Source organism: Delphinus delphis, chromosome 17 (genome assembly GCF_949987515.2).
Source record: "Delphinus delphis chromosome 17, mDelDel1.2, whole genome shotgun sequence".
NCBI classification, from domain to species: Eukaryota; Metazoa; Chordata; class Mammalia; order Artiodactyla; family Delphinidae; genus Delphinus; species Delphinus delphis.
In genome coordinates this window covers 36,615,582-36,629,348 of record NC_082699.1, presented here as the reverse complement: position 1 = coordinate 36,629,348, position 13,767 = coordinate 36,615,582, and the positions used below count along the sequence as shown (strand labels likewise).

Genomic DNA, 13,767 nt, shown 5'->3' with positions numbered 1-13,767 from the left:
TGGGAAATAGTGATCTGGTTATTACTACATCACAGGAGAGCCAATTAACAATTAGAACAGCCTTACAAATCACTAAATATAGTAGAAAAATGATACTGACCTTGCATATTATTTAAATATTAGACAAATTTTCAGCTCGAATGAAGCTGTGTTGCACATACATATCCAATTGAAGAATTAGGGCAATTATTTTTATAATTTAGATCACCATCACTCCCTGCCCACCCCCCCAATCCATTAACACATAAATATATCCTTAAATGATTTGTTGGTTTTGGAAGATGAAAAGATAGTAGAAAGATGACTGGTGAATAATGAAGAGAACTTCTTTAAATAATTTAACTGAATAATTTTATGTCATCTATGTGCACATGGAGTTTTGGGTCTCTCTGGTTGAACATATATACATTTGAGATATTTGCAGTCAATATTGTTGCATGTTAAATTAAATGAGTTTGCATGTATTTCTAAAGTTCTATGAAATAACTAATATACATCCAACTTTTAGCTACAGTAATAACTAATAAATTACATCTATTTTAAGATGTGAGTCTATTATAAAGTCTGTTATAGTACTGATAGACATGCTTCCCCAAAATTTTAGAAATGTAAGTTGCAGTATCCATTGCAGGTGGGGTATTATTGTTTTACCTATATGTCAGACATTTTCACTAATATGCAAAATAAGCCATAAATTCAACCAATGTAGTTTTTTCCCCCTCCTTATTTACTAAGTTGTATGCAATGCTACTTAACTATCTGGGTAACACAGGTTTATTTCAACTATTGTCAGAAAGAAGTTAGAGAGTCCCTTTCTCTTATTCAAGTTCGATTTCCTATAGTACTGCAAGTATGTTTATATAACTTGAACATGGCTAGAAATATCCCTTAGAGAAATTATACTGTTTTTACAGCTTATGGTGTTTCAGTATAGACATTTTAAAAAGCAAGAGAGTTAATTTAGATACTTTGAAATGACTATGTTAATATGAGCTTGAGATTTGTTTTCAAAAACAAATTTATGTCAATAGAAAAACCTTGGATGTTGTAACCAATTGGTCGAAAGAGTGAGAAATGTTAGTCTATGATATCATTTTACTAACATTGAAGCCATACAGGCTTATGATATAGGCAGTATTGAAAAAGATGCAGGAGTTGGTCAAGTTTAAGTTATTTAAAGTTAGATGGAGTGAACTCTTACTAATTTTAGTGACCAAATAAATGAAATACTAAGTCAAGTAACCTAGCAGATATGGGTCAGTGTTCAGGCTTTTTTGAACAGATAAAAGAAGTTGGTGACATAAAAGGGTTGCAGGTCACATGAACACTTCTTTTAAGTCACGGAGTCACTGCCATAGCAATTTTAAATAGAGTTCGGTGTGTTCCTGCAAGGTCATGGCTGAAATTCAATTAGTGCTTGAGTTGAAATGTCTGCTCGTTATGCCACTTTAAGCATCTGAGGTGGTCTCCCCTTCAACTGCTTAGGGTGACAAAGTTGCTTTCCTAGTTTATTATCAACTTCAATCCTGGAAAATTTTAGAATTAAGTGTAGAAGTGTTACAGAGACCTAAACACATTGTTTATTTCTTTGCTTCATTCAGGTTTTTCCTGAAATATTGTCTCATAACAGATTTAGGTTTCCTAAAACAGGAAATCCCATCCATTTCCTTATTGTGCTTTATTTTTTCTATAGCATCTATTACTACCTATTATATATTATACTTTATATAATATATTTATTTAAGTTATTTGGCTCTTTTTTCCATTGGGATGTAAATTCCTCTACGGTGTGGACTTTTATTTTTTTCATTGCTATATCCCCAACACATAGAGTAGTGTACCCTGCTGTTACACAATAAACTGTTGTTAAATGAATGAAAATAACTACTGGAGTCACTGTAAAAAGGAAGTCTTACTTTTCAGGCTTCTAAAGCAATCCAAGGAAGCTAAAAATGAAGAAATAATTCCTTAGCATTACTTTTTCTTTAAAATTACAGAACAGCATTTTTATTTTGAGTAGTATTTCTTCCAGTGACTACCCGCTCTTTTCTTATAGTTCTCCAGTTCTAAAAGGTATGGTAGAGGTGGTAATTATGTACTTTTGTATTTTAGTCATCCATAAAACAAGTTAAGCAAACAAACATATTAAAAGCCTTATAATATTCCAGGCACCCTACTAGATGCTCTAGATTTGAAGGTAAAGGACATGTCCTTGTCCTTTAAGAGTTTTTCTAGTCTTGTAGAGGAGGCAGCAAGAAAACAAACACTTAGAACATGATGCAATAAGACATTTGCACAGAGTGTGAAGAGAGTCCAGAAGTAAGGCATGTAATCTAGAACAAGAGTGTCAGCAAATATTTGCTAGAATAGATGCTACTTTAACTCAGCTTTGACTGATAAACATAATAAAAATATTAACAATCATCATTCATTGAGTGCTTATTATATGTCAGGCAATTTACAACCCTGATGTCATTATATCCTTTCAAGAATCTTCATGTGGTAAATATTATTATTCTTATATTACAGAAGAGGAAATTATGTTTAGAAATACTGAATTAGTAATTTGCCCAAGATTACATAGGCAGTTCAGTGTCAAAACAGAAAGCTGGGATGAGATGATGAGACCAGCACAAAGGAAACATTTACAAAATACAAAGGTGTAACAGAACATGACAAGGCAGGAACTAACGGGACTGAATCAGGTATTCTTTGGAAGCTGAGGGAAGTAACAATAATTTGATATAATGTTGCAGATGAAAACAAAGCCAGATCATAATGGACAAGGATCACTCCAAGAATTTTGAAGTTTATACTGGTTTTGATGCAATATTCCGAAGAATTGTTTATTAGGTCTGCACAGAAATTGGTGGAAAAGTTTGAGATATTAAACGTTCCTTATTTAGTAATTTCTTATTCTTTAGACTAGTGAATTTATTGATTTATTGATTTATATTTTTTGAAAAGCACTTGATAACATTTAATGAATCTTCCACCATGTAGCTTCAAGCTACCAGGACACAAGCCCCACGCACATCCTTAATCTTCTCCTCAGCTCTTCTGCTGAAGAATTTGGCCTTCACGATGACAGGCTGCTTTGGGAGCTTCCCCTTCCCCAGAACTTTGTAGTAGCCCAATAGCACCATATAAATGATAGGAGCAGCTCCAGTCTTGTTCTTTGCAGCATTTACCCAAGTCTGCTCACTGACCAAGGTCCATAATTTATCAAGGTTGACAGTTGGGCAGAAGTTCTGGTTCCTCTTTAAGTGGTAATGCCTCATATCAACTTTCTCAAGGTAGCCTGGTAGCAGGTGATCCTGTGGCAACGCATGCCACCAGCATTACCCTGGACTTCTGGTTGCTTCCGGTGTTTGCCGATGTGGCCGTGGCCGTGGCCGTGGCTCACTTGGCCCCTAACAGACTAGAGAATTTAAACAAGTGTTTTGTCTATGAGTTTGTGAAAAAGACTGAGAAGGAAGGAGAGGGAGAAGGTTTAAAAGGGTTTGAAAAGCAGTGTTTCTACAGAGAACTTGCTCCCTGTTAGACTTTTTGAGATTTAAGGGATGATCCATGAACTAATATTTATTTTCATTCTACCATATATCAGAGAATGGGCTTGGATTTTCACATGTCAGCTCAATGATCCTCACAATCATCCTGCAAAGTAGGAATATTACTTCCATTCTGTGGTTGAGGAAACTGAGCATATGAGCTAAGGATCTTGCCAAAGGTCACATGGCCGTCAATAGCAAAGTCAGATTTTAAACCTATTTCAAGACTCAAACTCTTTCTAGCTTAAGCTGCTTTCATCTCTTGAGACAGTGTTTTCCAACCCTTTAGGTCAAGACTTGAAGGATCATGGAATCAACTTAGTGGTTCTTAAATAGCATTTGAAAGAAATACAAAGATTAGAATAAAATTAAAAAAAGGGTATCAGAGTGCACTACACATAGTAAGGGTCAACACTGTTTGAAATTCTTGCTTCAGTCAGACATACACATGTATAAACATAAATATTGGTGTGTCCTGAGTTGTGATGGGAAATATACTCTTACTGAGTTTTCAAAAGTTTGAAAAACTCATCTAGTGAAATAAAGATCAGATCACAGCTACTACGTTAACTCATTTCTTATTTCATCCTATGAAGTTGAATGTTCGTGGGTAACCGACAGGACACCACACCTCACAGCAAGGGTAGAATAGGAAAGAGAAGCAGAAAACTTCATGAGGGCTGAAGGAGGACAGCGGACCTTCATTTCAGTCATGGCAAACTACAAGACTTCTTTAGTTTAAACCTTCACCTGCCACATCAAGGGAAGATAGTAGTAATTACTGTTTCAAGGAAAATGTATGTGTGGGTCATTTATTGAGGTGATAAATTGAGGGGGGTTCCCCACCTCCTCCTTCCCACCTCCCTCTGGATTTTTGACCTGTAATGAAAGAGAAAGAGGAATAACATTTGAAATTGAAGTGTATGTGTATGCTAATATTGATACTTATTGAACACATGTGCTTTTGAAGATTTATTATTTATACTGTATAGAATTATATATAAAATCCAACTAAACTCCGTGTGTGGTGTTAAGTTATAATCTGTTTCTCTTTGGAATCCCATTCTGTGTACAAACATTTTTATAAAACATGTGGATTAGTAGTAGGAGTAGATGGTTTAAAAACATTATGTTAAAGCAACACCTTAAGTCAGCATGTTGAAAGAATGAGAAAATCAAAATAGTACTGTAGTTCCCTTACTGGTGGAAATAAGAGGGGAATCCTAGGATGCGGGGAATATATAGATATCTCTGTAAGTTTACAAATGTCCCAGCAGTTGTTAATTTCTCCTGGAAGAACCTTAGATACACTAAATTTCTCAATAAATATTACTTTACATTTTAGCAAAGAAACTTAACTACTTACCTAGTAAACAAGGTTTTAAATTTGCCATTTTCCTCTTTTCCCTTTTTATATTCAAATATTAGTGCTAGTGCTGTTTTGAAGAGCCTAGATTTTACTCTGTACCATATTTAAATTTTATAAGTCTGAATAAATTATTGTAACCAGCTAGTTGTGTTAATTACATTTGCATTTCTAACTAGTCAGATTTTAGAGGATTAAAACACAGAAAATTTAATTTCATAGTGTCAACCATTTCCAAATGCATGATGATACCAAGCAGAGTGGACTTAGGTATAGTGAAATAAACAATTCTATGTGTGTGTCACTGACACCATAAGATATTTAAATTTATCTAAACCAACTCTTTCCATAGTGTTGCCTACTATAAATTAATATAGAAAGCCCTTAGGATGCTTGGCCAGTGATATGGAAATTGACACAGTAAATATTTGTTTCATGTTCTGGGAATTGTGTACACTGCAGATCAGTTGTGTTTAATCATTACCATTTGGCCAATTTTGCTTTTTTCAGAAGAAAGATAATTATGTATTGGATATGGCAGTCTTGGTGCTTGTTAAACACATAGCTCTTTTAGGCTTATACTGCCCACCTCGAGTCCCTTGCTCAGGAGGTGAAAGCTATAATTTGTGCAGAGAAAGGGAATTTGTTGTCTCAAATAACTGAGAAGTAAAAAATAGGGTAAATTCAAGCATGGCTGGATTCAGAAACCCACTTATTGGATTTAGTAGCTGGTTTCTATCTGTTGCCCAGATTGGCCATGTTTTGGCTCCATTTTCAGGATCAGTGTGGTCACAAGATGGTAGCAGCTACGCCAGCCTCACATCTCCTCAAGTCAAAGCCAAACCGAAGGGGGAAATGTCCTTTCTGTTGAAATATCTCTTTCTGGTTATTCAAGTAAAAGTCCTGAGATTAGCTCTGATTTATTCTGACTAACTTGGCTAGAGTTAAGTGCCTATTCTTGGATCAATCTTTGTAGCCAGGGGAATTCGAAGTTCTGATTAGCTGAACTTGGGCCTTATGTTCCATCCCTGGACCCAGGAATTGAGGTTGGATTCAAAGCACATGGATTGAAAGTTGGGAAGGGGTATTGTTTTTAGAATAAAGAGGAGTGGGCTGCTGGAGAACAAAAAATATTCACAATTCTCAGATCATTTTTATTTTCTTTAAGCTAATTCAATCTTTTTAAAATAAGAATGGGAAATATATGTATATTTATCAGTTTCAATCTAGGGAGAATATATATGGAAGGGGCCAGTCACTTACTGACTTTATGATCTTGCGCAGATCAAAATATCTTTGATCCTTGTTCTCCTCAGCGGCAAATGGGGATAATATTGTCTTTCTACTACCTCACAGGTGGTTGTGAAGACCTAAACAGATAATGCTTCTAATAAAAATCATAATATCTAATATTTAATGAGCAGTTTGTCTAGAAATTACATTGTTACATCCCTATAATCATTCTGTACAGTAGATACTACTATAATACTTATTTTTAAATGACCTAAGGCTTACAGAGGTTAAGTAACTTGCCCAGTATCAATCACACAGCAGTTAAATGACTGAGTCAGTACTCATGTCTATCTGGCTACCAAGTTCATTCTAATAGCCACCATGATACAGATATAGGGGACTGTCATTGGATTCTTCAATTCTAAGAGTCACATGTTTTCACATTTCAGCATTTTAAAAAACCAGTATGTGCCTTACAACTGATGGTAAGAGGACAATCATGATGTAGTAGTTGTTGTCTGCTTATGTGTAAATTGGTTACCGCTAGTCTTATTGTTATTTCAGTTGAGTCGGCTACATGTGTTGAGTTTAAATGCTATACAAATATTAAAATATTACATTATCATTTGGCATTGAAATAGAAATTTATTTAATAGAAAGACACAGAAACAGAGTAATGAAGCATAAATGTGATACAGTGAAGTAATATCCATCGCCAGAGGAATAGCCAGTTTCACACTTTCTTATAAGGCAATGACCACATGCTTTATGGGATCTTAGAAAGGAAGATCCCCAAAAGTAGAAGCTACCTTATGTTTTCTCCTGATATATGTGTTAAAGGACTGCCTGTCAAATGACATTTACCAAAGCAATAATGAATTTATTTTGCTTATATTTTGCTTTCTATGTAGGAATATGGTGATAAATATCTATGTCCAAGTAAGTCACAAAAATCTCTTTTTTAAAATATAGAACACAATATTAAGTGACAAGAAGCTTTGTGCCATAGTTTAATTGGCATTGGTCTTCCATTTTATTGTGTATAAAACATTTGTGTTTCTTACAGTTTATGGAGTCTTAAATTCTATAAAATATGACATTATTGTATTGTAGAAATAAGAGAAAGGTTTTTTTTTAAAACATCTTTATTGGAGTATAATTGTTTTACAATGTTGTGTTAGTTTCTGCTGTATAAAAAAGTGAATCAGCTATACGTATACATATATCCCCATATGCCCTCCCGTTTGAGCCTCCCTCCCAACCTCCTTATCCCATCCAACTAAGTGGTCACAAAGCACCGAGCTGATCTCCCTGTGCTATGCAGCTGCTTCCCACTAGCTATCTATTTTACATTTGGTAGTATATATATGTCAATGTTACTCTCTCACTTCGTCCCAGCTTACCCTTCTCCCTCCCTGTGTCCTCAAGTCCATTCTCTACATCTACATCTTTATTCCTGCCCTGCCCCTAGGTTCATAAGAATCCTTTTTTTTTTTAGATTCCATACATATATGTTAACATACGGTATTTGTTTTTCTCTTTGTGACTTACTTCACTCTGTATCAGAGACTCTAGGTCCATCCACCTCACTACAAATAACTCAATTTCATTTCTTTTTATGGCTGAGTAATATTCCATTGTATATATGTGCCACATCTTCTTTATCCATTCATCTGTCGATGGACACTTAGGTTGCTTCCATGTCCTGGCTATTGTAAATAGTGCTGCAATGAACATTGTGTTACATGTCTCTTTTTGAATTATGGTTCTCTCAGGGTATATGCCCAGTAATGGTATTGCTGGGTTATATGTAGTTCTATTATTAGTTTTTTAAGGAACCTCCATACTGTTCTCCATAGCGGCTATATCAATTTACATTCCCAGCAACAGTGCAAGAGTGTTCCCTTGTCTCCACACCCTCTCCAGCATTTACTGTTTGTAGATTTTTTGATTATGGCCATTCTGACTGGTGTGAGGTGATACTTCACTGTAGTTCTGATTTGCATTTCTCTAATGAGTAGTGATGTTGAGCATCCTTTCATGTGTTTGTTGGCAATCTGTATATCTTCTTTGGAGAAATGTCTGTTTAGGTCTTCTGTCCATTTTTGTACTGGGTTGTTTGTTTTCTTGTTATTGAGCTGTATGAACTGCTTGTGTATTTTGGAGATTAATCCTTTGTCAGTTGCTTCATTTGCAAATATTTTCTCACATTCTGAGGGTTGTCTTTTGGTCTTATTTATGGTTTCCTTTGCTGTGCAAAAGCTTTTAAGTTTCATTAGGTTCCATTTGTTTATTTTTGTTTTTATTTCCATTCCTCTAGGAGGTGGATCAAAAGGGATCTTGGTGTGGCTTCCCTGGTGGTGCAGTGGTTGAGAGTCTGCCTGCCGATGCAGGGGACGTGAGTTCATGCGCCAGTCCGGGAGGATCCCACATGCCATGGAGCAGCTGGTCCCGTGAGCCATGGCCGCTGAGCCTGCACGTCTGGAGCCTGTGCTCCGCAATGGGAGAGGCCACAACGGGAGAGGTCACAACAGTGAGAGGCCCAGGTACTGCAAAAAAAAAAAAAAAAGGGATCTTGCTGTGATGTATGTCATAGAGTGTTCTGCCTATGTTTTCCTCTAAGAGTTTTATAGTGTCTGGCCTTACAAGTAGGTCTTTAATCCATTTTGTGTTTATTTTTGTACACTGTGTTTGGGAGTGTTCTAATTTCATTCCTTTACATGTAGCTGTCCAGTTTCCCCAGCACCATTTAATATACGTGTGGGTTTATCTATGGGCTTTCTATCCTGTTCCATTCACTCTACTTCTATTTTTGTGCCAGTAGTATACTGTCTTGAATACTGCAGCTTTATAGTATAGTCTGAAGTTAGGGAGCCTGATTCTTCCAGCTCCAATTTCCTTTCTCAAGATTGCTTTGACTTTTCAGGGTCTTTTGTGTTTCCATACAAATTGTGACATTTTTGTTCTACTTCTGTGAAAATGCCATTGGTAATTTGATAGTGATTACAATGAATCTGTAAATTGCTTTGGGTAGTATAGTCATTTTCACAGTGTTGATTCATGCTATCCAAGAACATGGTATATCTCTCCATCTATTAGTATCATCTTTGATTTCTTTCAACAGTGTCTTATACTTTTCTGCATACAGGTCTTTTGTCTCCTTAGGTAGGTTTATTCCTAGGTATTTTATTCTTTTTATTGCAATGGTAAATGGGAGTGTTTCCTTAAGTTCTCTTACAGAGTTTTCATCATTAGTGTATTGGAATGTAAGAGATTTCTGTGCATTAATTTTGTATCCTGCTACTTTACCAGATTCATTGATTAGCTCTAGTAGTTTTCTGGTAGCATCTTTAGGATTCTCTATGTATAGTATCATGTCATCTGCAAACACTGACAGTTTTACTTCTTCTTTTCCTATTTGGATTCCTTTTATTTATTTTTCTTCTCTGATTATTGTGGCTAAACTTCCAAAACTATGTTGAATAAGAGTGGTGAGAGTGGGCAACCTTGTCTTGTTCCTGATCTTAGAGGAAATGGTTTCAGTTTTTCACCATTGAGGATGACGTTGGCTGTGGGTTGGTCATATATGGCCTTTATTATGTTGAGGTAGGTTCCCTCTATGACTACGTTCTGGAGAGTTTTTATCATAAATCAGTGTTGAATTTTGTTAAAAGCCTTTTCTGCATCTATTGACATTATCACATTGTTTTTATTCTTCAATTTGTTAATATGGTGTAACACATTGATTGATTTGCATATATCAAAGAATCCTTGCATTCCTGGGTTAAACCCCACTTTATCATGGTGTTTTATCCTTTTAATGTGCTGTTGGATTCTGTTTGCTAGTATTTTGTTGAGGATTTTTGCATCTATGTTCATCAGTGATATTGGCCTATAGTTTTCTTTTTTTGTGACCTCTTTGTCTGGCTTTGTATCAGGGGGATGGTGGCCTTGTAGAATGAGTTTTGGAGTGTTCCTCCCTCTGCTATATTTTGGAAGAGTTTGCAAAGGATAGGTGTTAGCTCTTCTCTAAATGTTTGATAGAATTCGCCTGTGAAGCCATGTGGTCCTGAGCTTTTGTTTGCTGGAAGATTTTTAATCACAGTTTCAACTTCAGTGCTTGTGGTTCCTCTGCTTATATTTTCTATTTCTTCCTGGTTCAGTCTAAGAAGGTTGTGCTTTTCTAAGAATTTGTCTATTTTTTAGAGGTTGTCCAATTTATTGGCATATAGTTGCTTGTAGTAATTTCTCATGATTCATTGTATTTCTGCAGTGTCAGTTGTTACTTCTCGGTTTTCATTTTTAATTCTGTTCATTTCAGCCTTCTCCCTTTTTTTCTTGGTGAGTCTGGGTAATGGTTTATCAATTTTGTTTATCTTCTCAAAGAACTAGCTTTTAGTTTTATTGATATTTACTATTGTTTCCTTCATTTCTCTTTCACTTATTTCTGATCTGATCTTTATGATATCTTTCCTTCTGCTAACTTTGGGGGTTTTTTTGTTCTTCTTTCTCTAGTTGCTTTAGGTGTAAGATTAGGTTGTTTATTTGAGATTTTTGTTGTTTCTTGAGGTAGGATTGTATTGCTATAAACTTCCCTCTTAGAATTGCTTTTGATGCATCAAATAGGTTTTGGGTCATCGTGTTTTCATTGTCATTTGTTGCTAGGTATTTTTTGATTTCCTCTTTGATTTCTTAGTGCTCTCTTGGTTATTTAGTAGTGTACTGATTAGCCTCCATGTGTTTGTATATTTTACAGTTTTTTTTTTCCTGCAATTGATATCTAGTCTCATAGCATTGTGGTTGGAAAAAATGCTTGATATGATTTCAATTTTCTTAAATTTCCCAAGGCTTGATTTGTGACCCAAGGTATGATCTGTCCTGGAGAATGTTCCATGAGCACTTGAGAAGAAAGTGCATTCTGTTGTTTTTAGATGAAATGTCCTATAAATATCAATTAAGTCCATGTTGTTTAATGTGTCATTTAAAGCTTGTGTTTCCTTATTTATTTTCATTTAGGATGATCTTTCTATTGGTGAAAGTGGAGTGTTAAAGTTCCCTACTATTATTGTGTTCCTGTCAATTTCCCCTTTTATGGCTGTTAGTATTTTCCTTATGTATTGAGGTGTTCCTATATTGGGTGCATGAATATTTACAATTGTTATATTTTCTTCTTGGATTGATCCCTTGATCATGAAATAGTGCGTGTCTTTGTCTCTTGTAATAGTCTTTATTTTAAAGTCTATTTTATCTGATATGAGTATTGCTACTCCAGCTTTCTTTTGATTTCCATTTTCATGGAATATCTTTCTCCATCTCCTCACTTTCAATCTGTATGTGTCCCTAGGTCTGAAATTGGTCTCTTGTAGACAGCCTGTACAGAGGTCTTGTGTTTGTATCCATCCAGCCAGTCAATGTCTTTTCGTTGGAGCATTTAATCCATTTACATTTAAGGTAATTATCGATATATATGTTCCTATTACAATTTTCTTCATTGTTTTGGCGGGCTTTTCCTTCTCTTGTGTTTCCTGCCTAAAGAAATTCCTTTAGCATTTGTTGTAAAGCTGGTTTGGTGGTGCTGAATTCTCTTAGCTTTTGCTTGTCTGTAAAGGTTTTCATTTCTCCATGAATCTGAATGAGATCCTTGCTGGGTAAAGTAATCTTGGTTGTAGGTTTTTCCCTTTCATCTCTTTAAATATGTCCTGCAACTCCATTCTGGCTTGCAGAGTTTCTGCTGAAAGATCAGCTGTTAACCTTACGGGGATTCCCTTCTATGTTATTTGTTGCTTTTCCCTTGCTGCTTTTAATATTTTTTGTTTGTTATTTATTTTTGATTGTTTGATTGATATGTGTCTTTGCATATTCCTCCTTGTATTTATCCTGTATAGGACTGTCTGTGATTCCTGGACTTGATTTACTATTTCCTTTCCCATGTTAGGGAAGTTTTCAACTATAATCTCTTCAAATATTTTCTCAGACCCTCTCTTTTTCTGTTTTTCTTCTGGGACCCCTTTAATTTGAATATTGGTGTGTTTGATGTTGTCCCAGAAGTCTCTGAGACTGTCCTCAAGTCTTTTCATTCGTTTTTCTTTACTCTGATCTGCAGTCGTTGTGTCCACTATTTTATCTTTCAGGTCACTTATCCGTTCTTCTGCCTCAGTTATTCTGCTATTGATTCCTTCTAGAGAATTTTTAATTTCATTTATTGTGTTGTTCATCATTGTTTGTTTGCTCTTTTGCTCTTCTAGGTCCTTGTTAAACCAATTTTTGTATTTTCTCCATTCTATTTCTATGATTTTGGTCACCTTTACTATCATTATTCTGAATTCTTTTTCTGGTGGACTGCTTATTTCATCTTCATTTGTTTAGTCTGATGGGTTTTTACCTTGCTCCTTCATCTACTGCATATTTCTGTCTTGTCACCATGTTTAACTTGCTGTGTTTGGGGTCTCCTTTTTACAATCTGCTGGTTCATGTTTCCTGTTGTTTTTTGTTTCTGCCCCCAGTGGGTGAGGTTGATTCAGTGGTTTATGTAGGCTTCCTGGTGGAGGGGCTCCTGCCTGTATTCTGGTGGGTGGAACTGGATATTTTCTTTCTAGTGTGCATGACTGTGTCCGGTGGTGTGTTTTGAGGTGTCTGTGAACTTGTTATAATTTTAGGCAGCCTCTCTGCTAATGGGTAGGGTTGTATTCCTGTCTTGCTAGTTGCTTGGCATGGGATGTCCAACACTGGAGCTTGTGGGCCATTGGAGCTGGATCTTAGCATTGAGATGGAGATGTCTGGCAGAATTCTCACTAACTGACATTACTTTGGGCCAGGAGGTCTCTGGTGGTTCAATGCTCTGAACTCGGCTCTCCCACCTCAGAGGCTCAGGCCTGACACCAGGCTGGAACACCAAGACCCTGTCAGCCACATGGCTCAGAATAAAAGGGAAAAATGAAAGAAAAAAAAACTAAAATAAAAACATTAAAAAAAACCCAGTAATAATAATAAAAAAAGAGAACAACAAAATGAATAAACAAATCCACCTAAGATAACAAGCGCTAAAAAGTATACTAAGAGAAATATAAAAATCTGAAACAAATCAGTCACAGACAGCAAATCCCAAGTGTACAGTTGCTCGTAAAGCCCACCACCTCTGTTTTGGGATGATTTGTTGTCTATTCAGGTATTCCACAGATGCAGGGTACATCAAGTTGATTGTGGAGCTTTAATACGCTGCTTCTGAGGCTGCTGGGAGAAATTTCCCTTTCTCTTCTTTGTTCGCACAGCTCCTGGGGTTCAGCTTTGGTTTTGGCCTCGCCTCTGCATGTAGGTCACCCTCAGGCATCTGTTTCTGCCCAGACAGGATGGGGTTAAAGCAGGGCTGATTAGGAGGCTCTTGCTCATTCATGCCAGGGTGAGGGAGGGGTATAGTAGTTATAATTGAAATATGGAGTGAGCCTGCTGTGGCAAAGGCCAACATGATGTTGCAGCAGCCTGAGGAGCACCGTGTGTTCTCCCAGGGAACTTGTCCCTGGATCACAGGACCCTGGCAGTGTAATTCTGTGCAGGCTCCTGGTGTGTGTGTGTGTGTGTGTGTGTGGGTGCATGGATAGTGACCTGTGTTTGCATACAGGA

General features: G+C 36.3%; 1 pseudogene; it reads right to left on the bottom strand.

Annotated features, from left to right (window-relative positions):
• Positions 1 to 3,005: 3,005 nt before the first annotated feature.
• Positions 3,006 to 12,573, bottom strand: LOC132440329 (large ribosomal subunit protein uL15-like; annotated as a pseudogene).
• Between the last annotated feature and the right edge of the window lie 1,194 nt (positions 12,574 to 13,767).